Source organism: Trachemys scripta, chromosome 21, assembly GCF_013100865.1.
Source record: "Trachemys scripta elegans isolate TJP31775 chromosome 21, CAS_Tse_1.0, whole genome shotgun sequence".
In the NCBI taxonomy this organism is placed as follows: domain Eukaryota; kingdom Metazoa; phylum Chordata; order Testudines; family Emydidae; genus Trachemys; species Trachemys scripta.
Window position 1 is genome coordinate 4,562,515 of NC_048318.1, and position 22,011 is coordinate 4,584,525.

Here is a 22,011-nt window from a genome sequence, read left to right on the forward strand (position 1 = left end):
GCTTTAACTTTCTATGGCCTTGCTTTGGAGGAGGAAAGGACATTATATGTGATCTAACCCTAACAGACACATAATGGATTATGTTGGTAAATGAATTTCCCAGTTTTTTTTTCTTTTAGGTTGAAAATTCCTGGCACAATACTAGCTGCCTTTGAGGAATAATATCTTTGTGAAAGTCACTGCCCCATTGAAGAACTTTCCCTAAGGGTGAACTTCTCCATGAAAGTAGCTGCTGCTTTGCAAATATTACTGAAGCAAAGGGTATGTCTACACTACGGGATTAATCCAAATTTACAGAATTCGAATTTTGGAAACAGATTGTATAAAGTCGAATGTATGTGGCCACACTAAGTACATTAATTCGGCGGTGTGCGTCCATGTACCGGGGCTAGCATTGATTTCCGGAGCGTTGCACTGTGTGTAGTTATCCCATAGCTATCCCATAGTTCCCGCAGTCTCCCCCGCCAATTGGAATTCTGGGTTGAAATCCCAGTGCCTGATGGGGCAAAAAACATTGTCACAGGTGGTTCTGGGTACAGCCTCACCCCTCCTTCCATGAAAGCAACAGCAGACAACAGTTTCGTGCCTTTTTTCCTGGGTGAACACTGCAGACTCCATACCACGGCAAGCATGGAGCCCGCTCAGCTCAAGACAGCAGTCATGAACATTGTAAACACCTCGCACGTTCTCGTGCAGTTTATGCTGAACCAGGACCAGAAAAACGAGGTGAGGAGGAGGTGGCGATGGCAGCGCAGCGACAAGAGTGATGAGGACATGGACACAGAATTCTCTCAAACCGCAGGCCCCAGTGCTTTGGAGATCATGTTGTTAATGGGGCAGGTTCTATCCGTGGAACACCGATTCTGGGCCCGGGAAACAAGCACAGACTGTTGCAGCTGTGGGACGATTCCCAGTGGCTGCGAAACTTTCGCATGCGTAAGGGCACTTTCATGGAACTTTGTGACTTGCTGTCCCCTGCCCTGAAATGCCAGAATACCAAGATGAGAGCAGCCCTCATAGTTGAGAAGCGAGTGGCGATAGTCCTGTGGAAGCTTGCAACGTCAGACAGCTACCGGTCAGTCGGGAATCAATTTGGAGTGGGCAAATCTACTGTGGGGGCTGCGGTGATGCAAGTAGCCAAAGCAATCACTGAGCTGCTGCTATGAAAGGTAGTGACTCTGGGAAATGTGCAGGTCATAGTGGATGGCTTTGCTGCAATGGGATTCCCTAACTGTGGTGGGGTGATAGATGGAACCTATCTTGGCACCGGAGCACCAGGGTACCCAGTACATAAACCGCAAGGGGTACTTTTCAATGGTGCTGCAAGCACTGGTGGATCACAAGGGACGTTTCACCAACATCAACGTGGGCTGGCTGGGAAGGGTTCATGACGCTCTCGTCTTCAGGAACACTAGTCTGTTTAAACGGCTGCAGCAAGGGACTTACTTCCCGGACCAGAAAATAACCGTTGGGGATGTTGAAATGCCAATAGTTGTCCTTGGGGATCCAGCCTACCCCTTAATGCCGTGGCTCATGAAGCCATACAGGCAGCCTGGACAGGAGTCAGGAGCTGTTCAACTACAGGCTGAGCAAGTGCAGAATGGTGGTAGAATGTGCATTTGGACGTTTAAAAGGTCGCTGGCGCACTTTACTGACTCGCTCAGATCTCAGCCAAACCAATATCCCCATTGTTATTGCTGCTTGCTGTGTGCTCCACAATCTCTGTGAAAGTAAGGGGGAGACCTTTATGGCAGGGTGTGAGGCTGAGGCAAATCGCCTGGCTGCTGATTACGCGCAGCCAGACACCAGGGCGATTAGAAGAGCACACCAGGAAGCACTGCGCATCAGAGAAGCTTTGAAAACCAGTTTCATGACTGGCCAGGCTACAGTGTGAAATTTCTGTTTTTTTCTCCTTGATGAAAACCCGCCCCCTTTATTGACTCATTCTCTGTAAGGAACCCACCCTCCCGCTTCGATCATAGCTTGCTTTCAAAAGAAATAAAGTCACTATCATTTAAAAATCATTTATTCTTTATTAATTGATTATAAAAAGAGGGAGAGAACCCGGGTGGGGTTTGGGAGGAGGGTCGGTGGGAAGGAAAAGGCAACTAAAAAAAGGTTAAAAAATGACAACCTTTTGCTTGGGCTGTCCACTGGGGTGGAATGGGAGGGTGCACGGAGCCTCCCCCCCCCTGCGTTCTTACACGTCTGGGTGAGGAGGCTATGGAACATGGTGAGGGGGCAGGGGGGTTATACAGGGGCTGTAGCGCCAGTCTGTGATTCTGCTGCCATTCCTGAAGCTCCACCAGACGCTGGAGCATGTCTGTTTGCTCACGCAGCAGCCCCAGCGTTGCATCCTGCCTCCTCTGATCTTCCTGCCGCCACCTCTCATCTCGAGCATCCCTCCTGTCCTCACGTTGGTCCCTCCTGTCCTCACGTTCACTGGCATCTTTCCTATACTTTGAAACCGTGTCCTTCCACTCATTCAGATGAGCTCTTTCACTGTGGGTGGATTCCATGATTTCCACGAACATCTCGTCTCGCGTCCTCTTTTTCCGACGCCTTATCTGAGATAGCCTTCGGGGCGGAGGAGGGAGGCTTGAAAAATTTGCAGCTGCTGGAGGGAGGGAAAAAGGGAGAGAATTTTTTTAAAAGATACATTTTACAGGACAATGCTTATACTCTTTCATGAACAACACTATTCACATTACATAGCACATGTGATTTCTGTGCAAAGTCGCATTTTGCCTCTTAATATTGAGTGCCTGTGGCTTTGCTGCTAGAGATCACAGATGCAGGTCCAGGCAACAGAATTTGGCTTGCATGCGGCCATGGTAAGCCATTGTCTTTCGGCTTCTGCGCCCTCCTTTCCCACATACCAAGCAAAGCCCGTTGAGTGCTGCGGTTTTCCTGTTAACCTTCAGCAGCAGAAAACAAACTAACCCCCCCGCATCCAATTATCTGGATGATCGCTTTATCCCTCCCCCCACCGTGTGGCTGGTATCAGGGAAGATCCCTGCTAGCCAAATGTGAAAAGCTCAGGCCCAGTTCCCACCCCACCCCACCCGCCGTGCTTGGCTAACTGCAGGGAAGGATTTCTTTTCAGCCACAGGCAAACAGCCCAGTAGGAACGGCCACCTCTGTCCCCTTAATTAAATTCCCATATTTCAACCAGGTTACCATGAGCGATATCACTCTCCTGAGGATTACACAGCGAGATAAAGAACGGATGTTGCTTGAATGCCAGCAAACACCGGGACCATACGCTGCCAGGCTTTGTCATGCAATGATACCAGATTACTTGCTACTAGCATGGCGTGGTCAAGTGTCCTACCATGGAGGACGGAATAAGGCTGCACAGCCCAGAAACCTTGTGGCAAGGCTTTTGGAGTACCTCCAGGAGAGCGTCATGGAGATGTCCCTGGAGGATTTCCGCTCCATCCCCAGACACGTTAACAGACTTTTCCAGTAGCTGTACTGGCCGCGAATGCATCCCAAGTCCTCAGAGCAAAGTAATCATTACAAAACGCTTGCTTTTAAAACAAGTTTTATATTTTAAAAGGTAAACTCACCTGAGGTCCCTTCCATTGGGTCATGGTCTTGGGTACTGGCTAGGGAGGGTACTTCAGTCAGGCTGAGAAAAAGATCCTGGCTGTTGGGGAGAACGGAGCGCTGGGTGCTCTCCGCAAACTCCTCCTCCTCCTCCTCCTCTTCCCCGTCCTCAGGTGTGGCTGATGAGATTACCCCCCGCCTCAGAATCCACGGTCAGAGGTGGGGTAGTGGTGGCGGCCCCTCCTAGGATTGCATGCAGTTCGGCGTAGAAGTGGCATGTCCGCGGCTCTGACCCGGAGCGACCGTTTGCCTCCTTTGTTTTTTGATAGGCTTGTCTGAGCTCCTTGACTTTCATGTGGCACTGATCTGAGTCCCTATTGTGGCCTCTCTCCATCATGCCCTTGGAGATTTTTTCAAAAGTTTTGGCATTTCATCTTTTCGAATGAAGTTCTGCTAGCACTGAATCCTCTCCCCATATAGCAATCAGATCCAGTACCTCCCGTACGGTCCATGCTGGTGCTCTTTTTCGATTATCGGCCTGCGTGGTTACCTGTGGATGAGCTATCTGTGGTCACCTGTGCTCTCCACGCTGAGCAAACAGGAAATAAAATTCAAATGTTCGTGGGGCTTTTCCTGTCTACCTGGCCAGTGCATCCGAGTTCAGATTGCTGTCCAGAGCGGTCACAATGGTGCACTGTGGGATAGCTCCCGGAGGTCAATACCATCGAATTGCGGCCACACTAACCCTAATTCGAAATGGCAATGTCGATTTCGGCGCTACTTCGCTTGTCGGGGTGGAGTACAGAAATCGATTTTAAGAGCCCTTTATTTCGAAAGAAATGGCTTCGTTGTGTGGACGGGTGCAGGGTTAATTCGATTTAACGCTGCTTAATTCGAATTAAACTCATAGTGTAGACCAGGCCAAAGGCACTCATTTCATTCCACCATTTAAGGGGCCAGTTTAAGCCTGAGGGGGGGCGTATAATTTGGGCTATGTGCCAACAGGCATTGTTGCACTGCTCTGATAAAATGAAAGATCGTAAGCTCTTTGGGGCAGTGCTATCTTTTTGTTCTGTGTTTGCACAGCCCCTAGCACGATGGGGGTCCTGGTCCAGGGCTGCGACTCTTAGGTGCTACTGCATGCAAATAATTAAGGCACTCAATATTTTAAAATTATTTTAAATAAAGTCTGATTTAAAAACAAAAATGCCCATGAGAATATTGATTTTTTTCTCAAAATATTCCATTTGTGATTAAATTACCCCTTTTTTCTACTGCCAAATTTGATTGACGGGCTTACTGATGTGGTTAAGTCTTCCACAAGCAGATTAAAAACCAAATAAACAAAAAAATTCCATTCTCAATTTGAAAACCTTCCAGATACTGCATCAGCAAACGGAAGAAGCAGACAGTTCACATGTTATCTGCCAACTGCTCATTGCCTGTAAGTGCTTAGTTACGTTAGGGAATGTCAACTATTTTATTTATTTACACAATTATTACATATGAACAGTGTCAATTGTTTAACTGTGTACTTTGAATTTGTACAGTCATTAGAATATAAACTAGGTACAGCCCAAACTCATGAGGCTGATTTGCATATGTGCAAATAACTTGCATATACCAAAAAATGATAGTGGATTTCGTTTTGGTGAATGTTGATGACTTGACGGGTTTTGAGTCTTGGAGAGTGAAGGTCTTGCTTTCTTTGCGTAGCAAGCTTCTCATATGAAAAGCTGGGCAAAATCCCTGAAAACCAAAATGCAATGAAAATTTCCAATTTGAAATTAAACAAAATTTTTTTTAGTCCCCTTTGAATTTTTCCCGTAAATGTTTGATTTGATAGAGCAATTTTTCCTTAAAACCTTCCAATCAGTTTTACACTGAAGATAATTAACAATGGCCTGAGACCGTCAGCCTCCTAATAAGTGTAATTGTTATGCTTTTTTGACAATGACTCTTGCCTTCTGGAAAAATATTTATTAAATAGTTCTGACTTTTTGGTGCTTACATAGTCAAGGCCTTCAGCTCTCCGAACCTATAGGCAAAACCGCACACAAACTACTCTGTGCATACCTGGAAACTGTCTTGCCCTATTCATAAAGAGACAACTCCCATAAGCAAAAATAGGCCCCAAAAATACAGGAATAACACAATCAATAACATAGCGTCCAAATATATGATGAGCCTTTTTTTTTTTTTTTTGGCCATATAAAATCACCTCAAGAACTGCTCTATGGTCCTTGCACTAATTTACATATTTTTCTCCATATGCCGCTTCAGCAACGTTTGAACCTACAACATTGACCTCTTCCACTTCAGTTTAGGAGCAGCTGGTAAAACAAGCATGCATCAATTCTGTGTGTGGTCCACGCCACAGAACCAGACCTCATACATGCTCTCCTGTGCTTTAAGTAGTTATGTGATTTCCCCTGGCAATGTTATATATCAGAAGGCCTGGGTTCTAGTCCTGGCTCAAGAACACAGTGTGATCCTGTTGTTTGAGATCGCATAGCCAAGTGTAGTAACACACTGGTTTGCTGTAACTGAACCTAGGCCCTTGAGAGCTTCTGCCACATCAACTAAAGGACCAGATCTGTTAGCCTGGAGGCAGTGGCAGATTGATAATCCTCTATATGTAATGTAGCTACAAGAGGAGGAGAAAAAGCCGTGCTCTATTAGGTTACACAAGCACGTACTTTGGCATAGTCCTTCAGAAAGTGGATGAGGGTTGTCTGTCGTCTTAGAGAACTGGCTGCAATTCCCAGCTCCACCTGACGTGACAACGTGGGACATGTCCATTATCTTAACTTGGGAGAAGGATAGTTACCTCCTGTAAAGAATAGGAGGAGGCCTTAGGTAAAAAGGGTTGCGAAGGGCACAACAATCTGAGGATGAAATGGGGCCAGAGCTCATAGGCTTTAGGCATGCGTCGTGGTGATCTTCTGTTGGGCTGGAAGATGATGGTAGGGGAGGATTTATTTCAGTCATGTGACACTTCACTAGCTCTGCAAGAATGCATTGAAGAGCTGCCAAATGTGCACGTGTCACAGGAGGTGGGGATGTTTTGGGGGCTGTGATCCTGCACTGCCCTGCATGTTCCTTCACAGCTGTGGAAAGCAAGTGTCCATACCTACCCTATCTGAATGGAAGGACTTTATGCTCACTTGCCACTCATTTAGACTGTTACAAAGCTGAGATGAGTGCTGGTCTCCAGGGACCCAATAACTGTCATGGGGCTCTTCCTTGTGCAGGGGAGATTGGGAGAAGACACCTCCATCTGTCTGGATTTCTAATGCCCAGCCCAGTCTAATACCCACCCTCATCCCAGGTTGTAACGACTGAATGCCAAATCCTTCCGCCTGAGTGTTCTCACAAAAGAGGACCTGCTCTATAAAAAAGAGGTGAGCTGCCCTGAGTGACATGCAAGTGTCTGACACCCATACTGCCAGTAAAACATACACCAGAGAATGGGGAACTGATTCCTGTCCTTCTCTTTCCTGGACTAAGGCACTGGTTGGAAAGAAACCAATCAATGCTTAGGCCTTTCACTGGCTTAATGTGCATGATCATGTCTCCCACTAGTGGCTGGTCCAAGTGACTACAACAGCTGACTACTTGTGACAAGGAGAGGCGTTCTCCTAGATCTCTGCTATGGACAAAGGGTTGTGTTCTTGGTGCCAGAGCTCCTGGATTGATCCTCTCCCTCCACAACAACTGTGGTATCTTTGTGTGTGTGGCTGCATTTAATGATACTCACACATTGGATGGCATTCAACAGTCCGATTCTGGAGCACAAGAAAATGTGGTATATACTGAGAGAACTTGTCTTTGGCATCTAAAGCTACTTTAGCACTCCGATTAAAAGAAAATATGTATTCAGTCCACTGCTGACATGGTTTACAAGAGCACTGAATAGGAGGGAAAGAGGGGGCCAGAATAGCTCCTACTAAGTGCTTGGCTTCCATGCAGGGCTAATGAGGCAGACTCTAGGCTAACAGAGGTGGACCTTAACTCAATTGTGATTAGAGTATCTTGCACTACACATGCTGGCACAGGGGCCCATTAGCTGCCTTGTAAAAAGAAATCTGTCCAATAAATAGCTCGGTTAATGTGCTGTAAATGGTTCTCTTATTAATAAAAGGGCAATATAAACTGACCTGCTACAACGTTTTCTGAGTAACGAGACTGCTCCCTTTAGCAATGTGTGAATAAAATCACAAGAGTGTGTACGGGTGAGTTCTATGGAACTTACGCTAGCAGGTAAAGGTTAAAACAGCAGTTGGCTGTAAAAGGAATACACAGAACACTGCAGTCGTTGAGTCGATCTGTTTCAGAATGGTCACTACTGTAATACTCAGATTATTTAGACTACAAAATCTACCTAAATCCATCATTTCTTAGGTAATTACTGCTCCATTATGCTGAGTCTATAATGATCTATTTGCCATCATGAAATTAATCTACCTTTTTTTTTTAAAAAAAAAAAGGGGGGGAGAGGAATAAAGACCTAAAATACAAATCAATGCATATTTCCAGTAACCCACAACCACAAAACTCCACACCACAGTCCATTTGCCGTGCTGGGCACAAGAATTAACCGTTTATGGGCAGAAGAGGCAGAAACAAAAGAACAATTATAGAATGGAATTAAAATAACCTTCTGAAATGAAGGTTCCTGAATGCACATCCTGTTTAGATTTAATAAGGCAAGTACAGAATGTCAAGGTAATAATTGATTATTAAATCTCTATAAATATGTGTGCGTACAAAGAGGTGCTCCAATTTCCCAGCTTTAATAAATAAGATTTTTTTGGCATTTGTGTGATATACGTCTGCCTGCCTGCATTTAAATGATGCATGTGTGGGAGCCTTGATGTAAAGCAGAACCTTAGCACCACAGCCATCCATCAGACACTAAGTTGCTGTTAATAACCTTCCCTTGGGCAAATTTCAGGAAATGGTTATGACTCTGGTGATAGGGGGCCTTCAGCCAGTCAGGCTGGAGAACTCAATCTTCCTTTTTCCAGGAAAATAATCGTGGGTTGGTGAGAGGAGAGTGACAGCAGAGCTACAAAGCAGGATGCATCACTCCCAAAAGCGCAGGATAAATGGACTGGTGGCAACAGGGGGCTTTTATTTATTTATTTATATATTGTCACTGCATGGAGATGGAAAATGTATCTTTCCTTCCCAAAGGCAACGTGTGCTATTCCCCAAGGTTAAGGTGTGGGGTTCCTGGGAAAGGGACACAGCACTGCAGTGAAGCCACAGCTCGGAGGGGAAAAAAACTCCAGCTCTCAATTTATTAAAAGTCCTACATTTAGGGTGGCTGTTTCTTGCGTTCTTTTTTTCCCCTTAGGCTGCTCAATCACAAACCCATGGCCATCAGTTCCTCTCTGCTTACCTGTCCCCACAGACAGAATTTTCAGAGGGGGACTTGTGGGTGAGGTAGGAGATGGGGACAGACTGGCTCAGGGGAAGCCAGGGGTGGGGGGAGGGAGAGTTGGGGTTGACAGTGGGACTGGGAACCTGTATAAAAACGTTCTGCACAGCAGCACCTTGTGGAGTGCTGGCTCCGGTCTTGTGGAAAGCTGATTAGTCACATGGTGTTGGCTCCTTCTTCCTGTTTCTAGCTGCACATTGCATCACAGACAGCTGAAGTTACAGCAGTGCATTCCTTTCCGACCAAAGCAAAGGCTGGGGATGCTGTGTGATCACAGATGGGAGGAGCATCTTCCGCCAGACAAACTAGCTGTTAAGATTTGACCCGCCTCGTGAAATAGATGGGGAATCCCTCTGCTCTTCTATGTGCTGTAGGAATGGTCCTTTATAAGGGCAACATTCGAGTGATGTTTGGTGGCATTCACAAATCTTGAGTTCAGGGCCGGCTCCAGGGTTTTAACCGCCCCAAGCAGCCAAAAAAAAAAAAAAAAAAAAAGCCGCGATCGCGATCTGCGGTGGCAATTCGGCGGGAGGTCCTTTGGTCTGAGAGGCAATTCGGCGGGAGAGAAGGACCGTCCGTCAAATTGCCGCCCAATAGCTGGACCTGCCGCCCCTCTCCGGAGTGGCCGCCCCAAGCACCTGCTTGCCAAGCTGGTGCCTGGAGCCGGCCCAGCTTAAGTTCATGCATTGGACTGGGAGTCAGGAAATTTAGGTTCAAAGCTGGTTCCACTGTAGGCTTCCTGGGTGACTGGAGGCAAATCACTTCATCTCTCCTTGACTCAGCCTTCCCTCTCCCCCTGGGGCAAAATGGCATTGTTAGATCTTCCCTACCTCCCAGGGATTCCATGTGGATCCATTCATTAACATCTGCAAGGCACTCGGGTATTATGGTAATAGGGTCCTGCTAGCTGGATGATGCATGTTGTTGGTGGGACAATGCAGGAGAAGCTTGTGTTGCCTATACTGGTGCTGTACCTTTTCTGTAGATAAACTAATAAGTAGTAATAATACCTGGGTCTTACATGCAGCTTTTCATTTGTAGATCTCAGAGTGCTTTACAAAGGAGATTAGTATCATTAACCCCATTGCACAGATGGGGAAACTGAGGCACAGAGTAGGGAAGACTTGCCCAAGGTCACTGAGCAGGCTAGTGGAAAAGCCAGGAATACAGCCTAGGTCTTCTGAATCATCCTCCAGCTCTCTATCAACTAGGCAACACCGCTTACCTCAGGCTCCAGTGATGGCATCCAGTGACTCATGGGACTTTCCTGGAATAGTGGGCAACATCTGGGGTTCTCTACTCAGTGTCAGCTTCTGGTTCCCTTGTTTTGACTCTATGACCCGCATCGCTGTTCCTTTTTTGTCCACATACTCAAGTCATGGGTTCTTTGGCCTGCCCTCTGTCGCTTTGCTGGCCTCCTTCCACCAGTTCTAGGATTTAAATAGGCAGAGGGTGAAGGGGGGCAGAGGACGGGAAGATTGTTGTATGTGCTAAAGGTGGCCAGACAGTAGAGTGAACTTGTCCAGTGACAGGAGTGGATCATGGCCAAGTGGTTTCCAGGGCCGCCTGGGGGCGGGGCGGGGGGAAGTGTGTAAATTTGCCCCAGGCCTGGCAGGGGCCCTCACGAGATTTTTTTTGGGCCCCTGGAGCGGGGTCCTTCACTCACTACTGGGGCCCTGGAAAACTCTTGCGGGGCCCGGGCTCTCGGAGCTTCTTCCGCTCCAGGTCTTTGATGGCAATTCAGCGGCGGGCGGTCCTTCCACCCCGGGACCCGCCGCCGAAGTGCCGGGTCTTCAGCGGCAATTCGGTGGCGGGGTCCCACCACTGCCGAAGACCCTAGGCCCCCTGAATCCTCTGGGCGACCCTGGTGGTTTCAGTTGGCCCAAAGATCATGAGCCACCATAATGGAGGTTAGAATTGGGTGCTGAACAGGTGAGCTAAAAGTAGGCTTGGAAAGATTAAATTTTATTGCTAAATATCGGTAAACATTGATTTCACCATTCACACAAACCAAGGAGAAAATGTTTCCATCAACAATCATTGAAATTTTCAGATAGGCAAAGTAAGAAAAATGCTGCTTGAGAATTTTTTAGACTTTGACTCCTCAGCTGCTGTTAAAATACAAGTTATCAACATCACATGTCAAAATATACAAACTAAATATCCTTAAATCAAATTCTCTAATGAGTTTAGTTTGTTGTGGACGAATGGGCAGCATTTTCCAATAATGTTAATCATGATCTGGCTACCTTGAGGGATGGATAAATGGACTTCTGCATTCTGTTTATCGTTTTCTTGCTCTAACTCTATTTTTATGACCAGGCCATTCTTTGTTACCACTAGATGGAGTGGAGACCTAGTGGTTAGAGCAGGTGACAGAGAATCAGGACTCCTGGGTTTTGTTTTGGCTAGGAAAGAATCCTAGCAAGGACTCAGCTCAAGGGTCCTATATACCATTGAATGCCCTTCCCATTTTTGTGGAGAGGCAGGGGGGGGGCAATGCATCCTGTTGGATAGAGCACTGGATGGGCTCTCAGGAGAACTGGGTTCTAGTACTTGCTCGACTGACCAGCTGGGTGCACTGACCAGCTGGGTGACCTTGGGCAAGTCACTTCTTTCTGTGCCTGAGTTTCCCCACCTGTACAATGGGGATAATAATATGGGGACCCTAATGTGTTTTATCAGACTTTGGCCCAAATCCAGCCGCCACAGAGTGCCCCTGGCACCGGGCCCATAGGTGGGGCATTGCGGAGAGCATTGTGGAGCATATTCCAGCCATTGGGCTGAAACAGCCTCCATGCAGTGGCTTCATAGACCAAGCGAGGACCCTTCTTCCTCTCATCCCTCACAGCCAAGTGCCTGGCCCAGCTACTGACTTTAGGCCTTAAATGAATTACGGTCTGATCTTATAGCCAGTAGGCAGTTGGGCTGATTAAGAATGGCAGGCTCAGGTCTTTACTGCATGTAAAACACTCTGGGATAGACTGTGTCCTTGACTGTCTTGGCCAAGCAGGGGAGTGAAACCCTTCCCCTGCCTCCTTCCTTGGCCCAGGTACTACCCACTGAGCACACGCAGTGGGATGGTGGTCTAGAGGACCAAAGAATGGGTGGCGTCTTGGCTCGTCTTCCCTATTTGCAGGCCAGGCAAGGAAGGAAGTTACTTCCTGACCTGGAGTAAGAAGGAATGAACTGTCAGTCTTGGAATCACGATTCCTTCCCAAGAAGGAGCAGGTAGCAGATACACCACTCCCAGGGACAAGCCTACAGCCTCATTCTAGTCCTCTGGGTAGGGTGACCAGATAGCAACTGTGAAAAAATGGGATGGGGACGGGGGAGTAATAGATGCCTATATAAGAAAAAGTCCCAAAAAACGGGACTATCCCTATAAGAATGGAACATCTGGTCACCCTACCTCTAGGATCCTCCTGTGAAAGATCTTAGCCCTTTGTTTCTATGCAAGGACAGGAGGATCTCAGTCTCCCCAAGGAACTGATGAAAGCATTGTCACTAGCACAATTGAAACCCGGACTGGATGAGGACAAGGCCTCTGCAAGTATCCAGAAGGGAAGAATCCTGCTCTGGATGGGGAGCAAGGATGACTTAAGAGGTCTTTGCCATCTCTCCTTCATACATTTCTGCATTGGATTTAATGCCATTATTTTTCTCCTTGATCTGGGATAAAAATTTAACAAGGGCAGAATAAGCTCCAAATGAGGATAATTTCATGGCTGTTTAAAGGTCCGTAATGAGACTAGGAAACTATACATGGTTGAACGCAGAGTGAATACAAAGGCAAGTCATCAGGGCAACAAGCTGCAAAGCACCAGAGCCCATTTAGTTTGTGTGATTTGAGACTCGCTGCATTGAACTGGGAGTTAGGTGCCTAAATACCTTTGAGGGTCTGGGCCTGAATCTCTCTGGGCCTCTGACCCCATCCCCATCCGGCTAATAATTCTATCTTGTCTATGCAGCCCAAGTTTTCCACAAGTGACTTGTGACTTTAGCTGTGTTCATTTTCGGTGCCCAACTTGAAACTCCTTCCAAGGCCCATGATTTTCAGAAGATGCCAAGCACCTGCCCGCTGAAATCTTGCCTTCTCGGTGTTGCAAGATGGGCACCCAAAATCAGGAGTGACTTTTGAAAATCGTGAAGAACGTACGTTCTTCAGGGAGAGGCCTGTCTTTCACTCCATGTTTCTACGTTACATGGCAATATGAGGCCTTGATTTCAGTAGGGGCCTGTAGGGGCTACAGGAATACAAATAATTAATAGTAATTAATAATTATAACCCCAACAAGGCCCCATGTATTCTGTGGCAAGCTGAACCGAAATAGATATTACAGTCCCCAAACCAGCATTAAAAGAACCTTAAGGTTGCAAAGTCAGACCCTTAAAAGTTTGGAAACAGGAGAATTAAATGTACCTTTGCACCCTAAATTCAGCCCCATTGCGCGTATGCATGATGATAGTTTTTAATGACAGAAGCACATCCTATTTTTTCCCCATAATAAAACATTTTGTATCTCCATTTTACAAGAGGGGAAACTGAAACAGGCTGGATCTTCTTCTGGTACAAATCTGCATTTCTCTGTTGAATTCAGCAGAGCTGATTTATACAGGTGGTGGATCTGGGCTGAGCTGAGTTGAGCTAGATCATCTTCCTTTCTATCTGCTTTTATGTATGTCTCCTGCCAGGGAACAACAAATGTTATTCGTAAAAGATTGCCGGCCTCCTGTTATTTGGGAGTGATATTGCCAAAGTACTGATGGCGCTTTTAAAGGTCAGGTTATATAGTCTTTAAAAGGTATTTTTCAGGATTATCTTTCTTTTGCAATCTACCTAGCTCCCATCCCAGCTGTGGCGACTCAACCCCCACGTGGCTGAGGGTTAGTAAATCACAGCCCTGGTGTCACTTTCTGAAAGGATAATAGTTTTCATTTGCAGGATATTTATTTTCCCTCACTATGATTTGACAGACAAATCACATCATCCCAGGATTTCCCCAGAGTCCTTTTGAGCTGATAATATGCCCCGGTGGATTTATTCTGCAACCAAAGAGTTTGGGGTTTTTTGTGCACCGAGATTTCCCCCTGGTTTTTCTGAGGTTAGTGCTGAGGTATTCACATTCCCTCGATGGGTCTCATTTCATTTTGGGTTTAAGTTGAGTTAAATTGCAAGGTTGTTGGTGATGTTTTCAGTTTGGCATGGGTTGCACATTAATGAGAAGGAAAGATGGATTTGTAGTTTAAATTTAAGGCGCAGGACAGATAGTCGGGGTACTGGACTAGATGGCCTATTGAGGTCCCGTCCAATCCTACACTTCAATGATGCTATGAAGCCTGGGTTCTTTTCCTAGCTTTATCCCTGATTTGCTTATGTAAATGACTCATGGCCCAGTCTTGTAGGCTCATATTCAGGAGCTGTAGAACTCCTCAAGGCTTTTAAGTGACTAAAGACTGCTGGCTACGGACCCTCAAATCACTCCGTGCCTCAGTTTCCCGATCTGTAAAATGAGGCTAATGATGACAGAGAGGCGTTATTATTTATTTATGGTTTGTATTGTGATCATCCCTGGGCATCCTAATCATGGCCCACGACTCCGTTGTGCTAGGTGCGGTACAAACCCAGAACACAAAGATGCTCCCTGCCCAAAAGAGCTTCCCATCTAAGCTATGTGTGAGGCTCAGTCTGCTAGTGTTTGTAAAGTGCTTTGAGATTCCCTGATGAACAGAGCTATGGAAGAGCAAAGTCACTGTGTAAAAACATTTGAAGCCAGCCACTGATGGAGCTATCTGAGGATCTGGCCCTCCACCAAGTCCCTCTACTGCTGGATTTCGTATGGTAACTACCCACTTTCATTTAAACACCCTGGAGATAACACCTCATCCCTCACCCCCCGCTGTACTAAACAAGACTGGATGGATTTCTCCGATTACAAAAGCAAAACACTATCAGGTGTTGTCTTTTATCGGAGGCTCTCAACTTCTTTAGAGACATTGATGACTTGAGTCTCACAACACCCCTGACAGAGATAGTAACTATAATTAATTATCCCCATTTTAGAGGAGAATAAAGAGGGATAGAAGGATATTAAATGACTAGCTCAAGGTTACACAATGGCTTACCAAGTCTTGGGGTAGATTCGCCATCAGTCAAAGTCTTTACTTCAAGACCATAAGCGGCAACATAGATGGGTGCCAAAAAATAGGAAATTGTTTCATGGCAATGTTTTGTGAAAGTTATGTCATTTTTTCATCAAACAATTTCAAAATTCAGAGTTTTTCAATTGGCTCTAACCAGAAGTTATTGGGCACAATGGAGTAATCCTTGGATGAAGTTCTATGGCTTGTGTTATGCAGGGGGGTCAGACCAGATCATTAGAATGACCCTTTCTGGTCCCTACATAAAACCTATGAAGCTAATGGCAGAAGTGAGAATGAAGCCAGGAGTCCTGATCTCTCCCCTCAGCAATGAAAACTAAACCAGAGTCTCTGCTTTGTCAGAAACGGTGATATTCAAAGTCACTGGCACAGTATTAATTGATGCATATTTGGCCAATGTTATTTCCAAACAAGGGTATGAGCCAAACCCCCCAGGTCCAATGACCTTTGAGGAAGCTCAGATCTGGATTGGAAGGCTGTGGCTTGGGATAACCGTTAACGATTTCAGAACTATAGCTGTGTTATATTTAAGGCTGAGACTCACTGTTTAGCAGCTGGTTTCTTTAAGTGCTCCAAAATCCACAAGCTTGCTCACATTCTTCTGTGTCTCATGGGGATCAAGGGTTGAATTAGTGGTCCAAATTTAGGTTCCTGTGAGCCAGGAAATTCCAAGCTACAACCTCCCTAAATAGTCACATTATATCAAAAGGTTGGCTCTGCTAATCTATATGTGTGTGTAATATAGCCCTGCAGTTTAAGGCCACGCTGGACACTAACTTGCTGAGGATCTGAATATGGAATCATTCTGACTTCCTGGGAGTGAAGGTGCCTCCATATGACACCCTCCAGCTGACCAGAAGAATGCTGAGGTGCTGCCAATCTTATTGGCTGTGTGGACTGGTCAAAAAAAGAAAAGCTTAGTGCCAGTGTGGCTATATAACATAACCAGTCCCTGCATGAGAGCTAGAGAAAGGGAAACATGCTAGATTCCTTTGGAACTGTGACTATGATGTTTTAGATTGTTCGTGGAGCACTGGGGCATTGATTCTGTCCTGACCCAAAGGGAAGAGTGACTGTGTGAGCCCGTGGTATTACCACTACTACTAACAGTATCTCAGCTTAGCCCAGCACCATGCGCCAGGGGGCATCGGCTCAGTGCTCATGCATAGGGAAGAGGGCCACCTGCATGAAATGCTCATAAAGATCACCTCCAAGCCAGCAACCTCATCCATTGGAACTTTAAGGGTCACCACTGTGATAAAAGGGCCCCTTAAAACTCCAACCCCTGTGTTAGGCACGAACTTTCTAACCCCCAGATTGGTTATTGTGGCTGGGAAGGCAATGAGCAATGTCACCAATGTGAGACTAATGCACTGAAAGGCAAATATATTGGCACAATCCGTAATGCTGACATCTTGATAAAGTACCTCTGGGCCCAAATGTGAGGTTGCATTGATTGCCTTTGAGTTTTTCCTTCTAAGACAGTCACCTCTGTAGCACTCTTGCACATGGTTCTTAAACACCCCAGGGCAGCCGGCCAGCTTTCTACTTGCATGTCTGCGAGTGAAGAATAAAGCAGGAGAAATCCCAAAGGCAGAGGGATAGAATCGGACGTTGGGGATGGAAAAAAACAACAGTAAGTGCATCGCTCTTAAATCATTCCCTGGTTGACTGGATGCTCTGGTTGACCTCATCAGAATCTCAAAGAACCACTTTATTTAGATCAGCATGGGGCACATTCAGCAGGACGTTGTTGAGTGTAGAAAGTTGACATTTCACTAATTAGGAAGGGACTGAAATTTTGCGAAAGAGAGAAGAAATGACAGACCCCCGATAGTCCAACTCCAGCTCGGACTGAATTACCGAGGCACGTGCTCTGTAAGGTAGTCAGGCTAACAATACGGGGAACTGGAAGGGGCAGGATTATTTCTGAGGAGTTAAGTTAAACTCAGAGCATTCTTGGTTCTCCAGTTCCTGGAGAGTTGGATGGGTAACTCAATAAATGGATACCTAGCTCTTATAACACTTTACAAAGGAAATCATATCATGAGCCCCATCTTACACATGGGGAAACTGAGGTACATGGAGGGGAAGTGATTTGCCCCAGCTCAGCAGGCAGGAATTGAACATGGATCTGCTGAACCCTAATGCAGTAGTTTTAGCTACTAGGCTACTCTGTTGCCTGTTAAAGTGAGGGACTTCTGAATAGGAGGCCATTCCCAGTGCTCTGCTACATTCTCTTGACTGTGCTAGAGAGAGGTGCCTGATCACACATAGTCTGCATCCAGATGTGCTGCATCCTCCTCTAGGAACTCATAATCATACCTCCTAAAGTTTCTGTGGGTGGTTTATCTTCTGGCAGAGGGGAGAGGAGACACTGAGCCCAGACCATAGTTCCGATGCAGAGATTCTTTTCCCTGTTTCCTTCAGCTAAATGCAACCACTGCAGAAACGTCTTACAGAATAGACAGTAGCTAATGGGGCCACACACTTAGGATAGCTCAACTGCTGGGCCCAGAGGAGGTGCAGCACCTGGGCTACAGGAATCCCAGCTCAGATATGAAATGCAAACTCTCTAGCGGTCTCTCACCTCCATTTATAGACAGAATAATCTCGGGAGTCTGTAGGCAGCATTAGATTGACAGGAAATCAATAGCGAAGTTCTGTCAAATCTTTGTATACACTGTTTGTTCTTTAAAAACAGCTTGGGGTGGGGGGGAGGCAGGAGAGCGCCTGCTGCACAAATGGTGCCCTTCAGAATGGCAGGCAAGGCTCTCAAAGGATCCCTTTCAGTACTTGGAACGGGAATAGTCAAGGGAGTTTATGAATGCAGTGATCAGAGCACACCCCAAATCCCAAGGGCATCAACAGATTCTAGAGTAAAAAGGAGACGTTAGCCAAGATGTCCATCCGCAGAGAGAGTCCTGTTCTATGCTTGGACTTCCGTTAGTCCTACATGGTTCAGAGCTGTTATGTTCATCAGGCCAACTTGATTTATGGATATGTCTGCTGAAATTGATTTGCAATTTCTGCCATTCAAAGTTATTGCTCTAGTTTATATACCAGCTGTGGTAGGGAAAAGGGGTAGTGGTGAGGAAAAGATAGTGAAAGATCCATCAGGAGAACTGGATGTCTTCTCCAGGCAGAAGAATCTGAGGCTACCATGATTAAGTGAGTGACACCAGAAGACTGGAGAACGGGTAAAAAAGACAACCCTACAGAATTGTCTTTCAGCCATCTAGCTCCATGGTTCATATTATAGCTTGTCACATCCTGTACAGCAAATCACGTATTCAGTGTTGCCAAGCTTTCTGTTTGTAAATTGCCTGCCAACAGATGGGAGAAAATCTCAAACAGATTCATCATTATTTGCAAATTTCTTCATGGTCCAATGATGAAATGAAGTTGAAAATGCTATTATTGAATCTACAGGTCACATTTGTATACACCACACTGATCTGGCTGTGGCCTTCAGGCACTATTGCAATATTAATATAAACAAAAAGCTCATAGATTTTAACACCAGAAGGAAACCTGATCATCTCATGGGACCTCTGCATAACACGAGCCATAACATTTCACCTAGTGATTCCTGCATGGAGCCCAATAGCTTCTGCTTAAAAAACAGCATGTATTTTAGAAAGAAATTCAGTCTTGATTTAAAGACTCCAAGTGATTAAGAATTTACCACATCCTTGGGAAGCTTTTCCGATGGTTAATTGCCCTCACTGTTAAATGAAAACAAGGCACATACTTGCTTCCAGCTTTGGGTTTTGTTATGCCTGTGCTAGATTAAAGGACTCTCTACTCCCAAAAAGCTTCTCCCCATGTAGCTACTTTTAGATCATCGGAGGGGTTGTTTATATCAACTTGTTTATATCACATACCAAGCGCTATACTCAGGACTTGTCTAGACAAACAGTGTGTAGCAAGCTGAGCTGTAAATCTACCGCATACCAGTGTGTGCGCTATGCACTAACTGTCCATGTGCACCCCTCAACTGTGCACTAAAAGTTCCGTAGTGCACACTGACCTTCCGTCATTTCAAAGCCGAGCAGATCAAATCTCACTAGGAAACTTTTTGTGCACATTAGCAGGGTCCAGATAGACAGTTTGTCCATGGCAGGCTTGTGTGCTATAGATTTACACCCTGGTGTGCAGTGCACTAACTCTTTGTCTAGATAAGGCCTCAATGCTTGCAAGACTGAGTTCTTAATTTGCATTAGTTATAAAACATCCAATGAGCAAACAGAAACAATAGAGTGTTTCTTATGTAACTAACCAGCACAGCTCAAACTGTGAATTTTTCAATCAAATATATGTTTTGAAATGAAACTGTGGCAAATATTTAGGTTGAGCGATTTTATAGGGACAGTCCTGATTTTTGGATCTTTTTCTTATATAGGCTCCTATTACCCCCCCGCCCCGTCCCGATTTTTCACATTTGCTGTCTGGTCACCCTAAAAATATTTGAGTGAAAAGTTTGCTTTCTAGGCGCATTCATGCTCATGAAGTTTGAACACTCGAATGTTCATGGCCAGTGAATGCAAATGGGTCAAACTGCAATTCTCTTTTCAATTAGAATGAATGATCCTCCTTTATATTCCTCCTTACGGGTCACCTCTGCTGTGATACATACAGAACACTGCTATCTGATAATGCCTAGGTAGGAAGCCGGCTGAGACGTCTCTTAATGATCAAAAAGAAGAACAGGAGTACTTGTGGCACCTTAGAGACTAACAAATTTGGTGCCACAAGTACTCCTGTTCTTCTTTTTGCGGATACAGACTAACACGGCTGTTACTCTGAAACTTGTCTTAATGATCAGTTTATTAATCTATTAATTGTGCACACGGCTAGTTTATTCAAAACGTGCCCATTATTATTATTATTAAAATCATGAGAACAATTCAGCATTTGGTGTGCTAAGACCACTGCCTACCATGCTGACCAATATTGTCTCATTGCTTCTTGCCGCTCCCCCATCTGTCTGTCTCCACCTGTTTTCTCTTGTCTTGTACTTTGGAAGCTGTTTGGGTCAGGGACCGGCTTTTTGTTCTGGTTTTATACAATGCTTAGCACAATGGTTTCTGGCCCACACGTGCGGCTCCTAGGTGCTACTGTGAAACTAATATAAAATTAATATTTATTTATTTTATTTATTAGTATTACAATAGCACCTAGAGGCCACAACTGAGATCAGGGCCGCATTGAACTAGGCGTGAACAGATCCACAATAAGAGACAATCCCTGCCCCCAAAAGCATACAAACTAACTGAGAAATTGCTCTTATCTGGTGCTTCCATATTCCCATTTGTTTGTCTCACTCACCTGTTACATCTTGTGTTTTGAGACTGTAAGTTCTTCATCGCAGGAACTGCATCTTAGTTTATGTCCACACCGCACCTAGCACAATGTGGTCCAGACCTGGTTGGGGCTTTTAGATGCTAGTGTATTCTAAATATTACTACATAATAATAATTGTGGGAATTAGCTGTCACTATTTGATAATATCCACTTACACTTTTCAAGTCTTATTTAAGTGCTAAGACAGAGAGAGAAATGGGAGGGGAGGGAGACAAACTGTCTGATCCTTTAGAAAGCAATTTTGTTGGAAGCTTTGATCTCCCTCCTTTCAAGTTCCCGCTTGGTGGCATGCGGATGCGCCATCAAGTAGCCAATGGATGGATTGTACGCGGGAGGTCTTTCACGCTCTGGCAACCATGTGTTTCATTTATCTGTCACCTTTGTTTACTCTCATTTATATACTTAACTAATTTGACTTGACACAATAAGGGCATGACCACGAGAAGCAAAAGACAGTTTAAATATTTTATATAATGCTTAAAAGAGAGAGCAAGAGGTAGCGAATCCTACGTCTTGCTCATTTTTATTAGGAAGAAAGGAGTTGGGGGGATGGGGAGGGGAATGGGCATCATTATATCTAGTCTATGCATGAATTCATAATAAACTCCCCAAAGATATATGAAATATCAGTGCATTCACTAATGGGAATTGATTCTGAATTTTATTCATTTTTAACAAGGTTTAATGAAGTTTCCTTGTACGTTGCTCCCACTTGCTCATTAGTCCATTAAGTGCCATTTAATCTGGGAGATGCATGTAGAAGATAACAGCTTGCGATGGATTTTGTTCAACAACTCCTACCCGGCTCTCAGACGGCCTGAGAGGAACTGACAAGTCCCAGATCCACATGGCAGCCGTCAATGCCATGTCCTCCGAAATGGCATGAAAGATAAATGGGCTCGGTTGGGAGTCAACTGGTTTCATCTGAGGCACTTGTAACAGATTTGTTTGGAGGGGGATTAAGAATTTATAAGGGACGTGTGCTGTGTTTACAAGCTTGTGGTTCTCATAAACTGTGTATCCCCATCTCTAAATGGCTGCTAAGAATTTAGTTCAAAAACCAGAATCTGGATAAAAGGTTTTCCCGTAATTCAGAGTGTTTTTCCTGTAAATGTCCTTGTTTTGCTATTCTGGTTACATTGCAGCTTGTTGTACTCTAATGGAGCACCAGGTGTTGTTCCCTCATCAATATTGAATGTGGCATGGTTCCACTCTCTCCAGCCTTATGTTTAGATCAAGTCAGTCACTTCTAGCATCCACCGCAAGAGGAAAGTGAAGGCTGAAGGGTTCATGTGAGCTGGCAGGTTCTGCTGATGGCCACCTCTCAAGTGACACTCACCTGTACCTCTACAGTTGTCCTTGATCGAGCTATACCCTGAGCTAATGTTGGCATGTTGCACTGCCAGGTTCCCTCTTCCACTCAGCTCCATTAGCACCTGGGTTACCCGGGACACGGTTCTGAGACATGGCAATGCTGCTTCCTG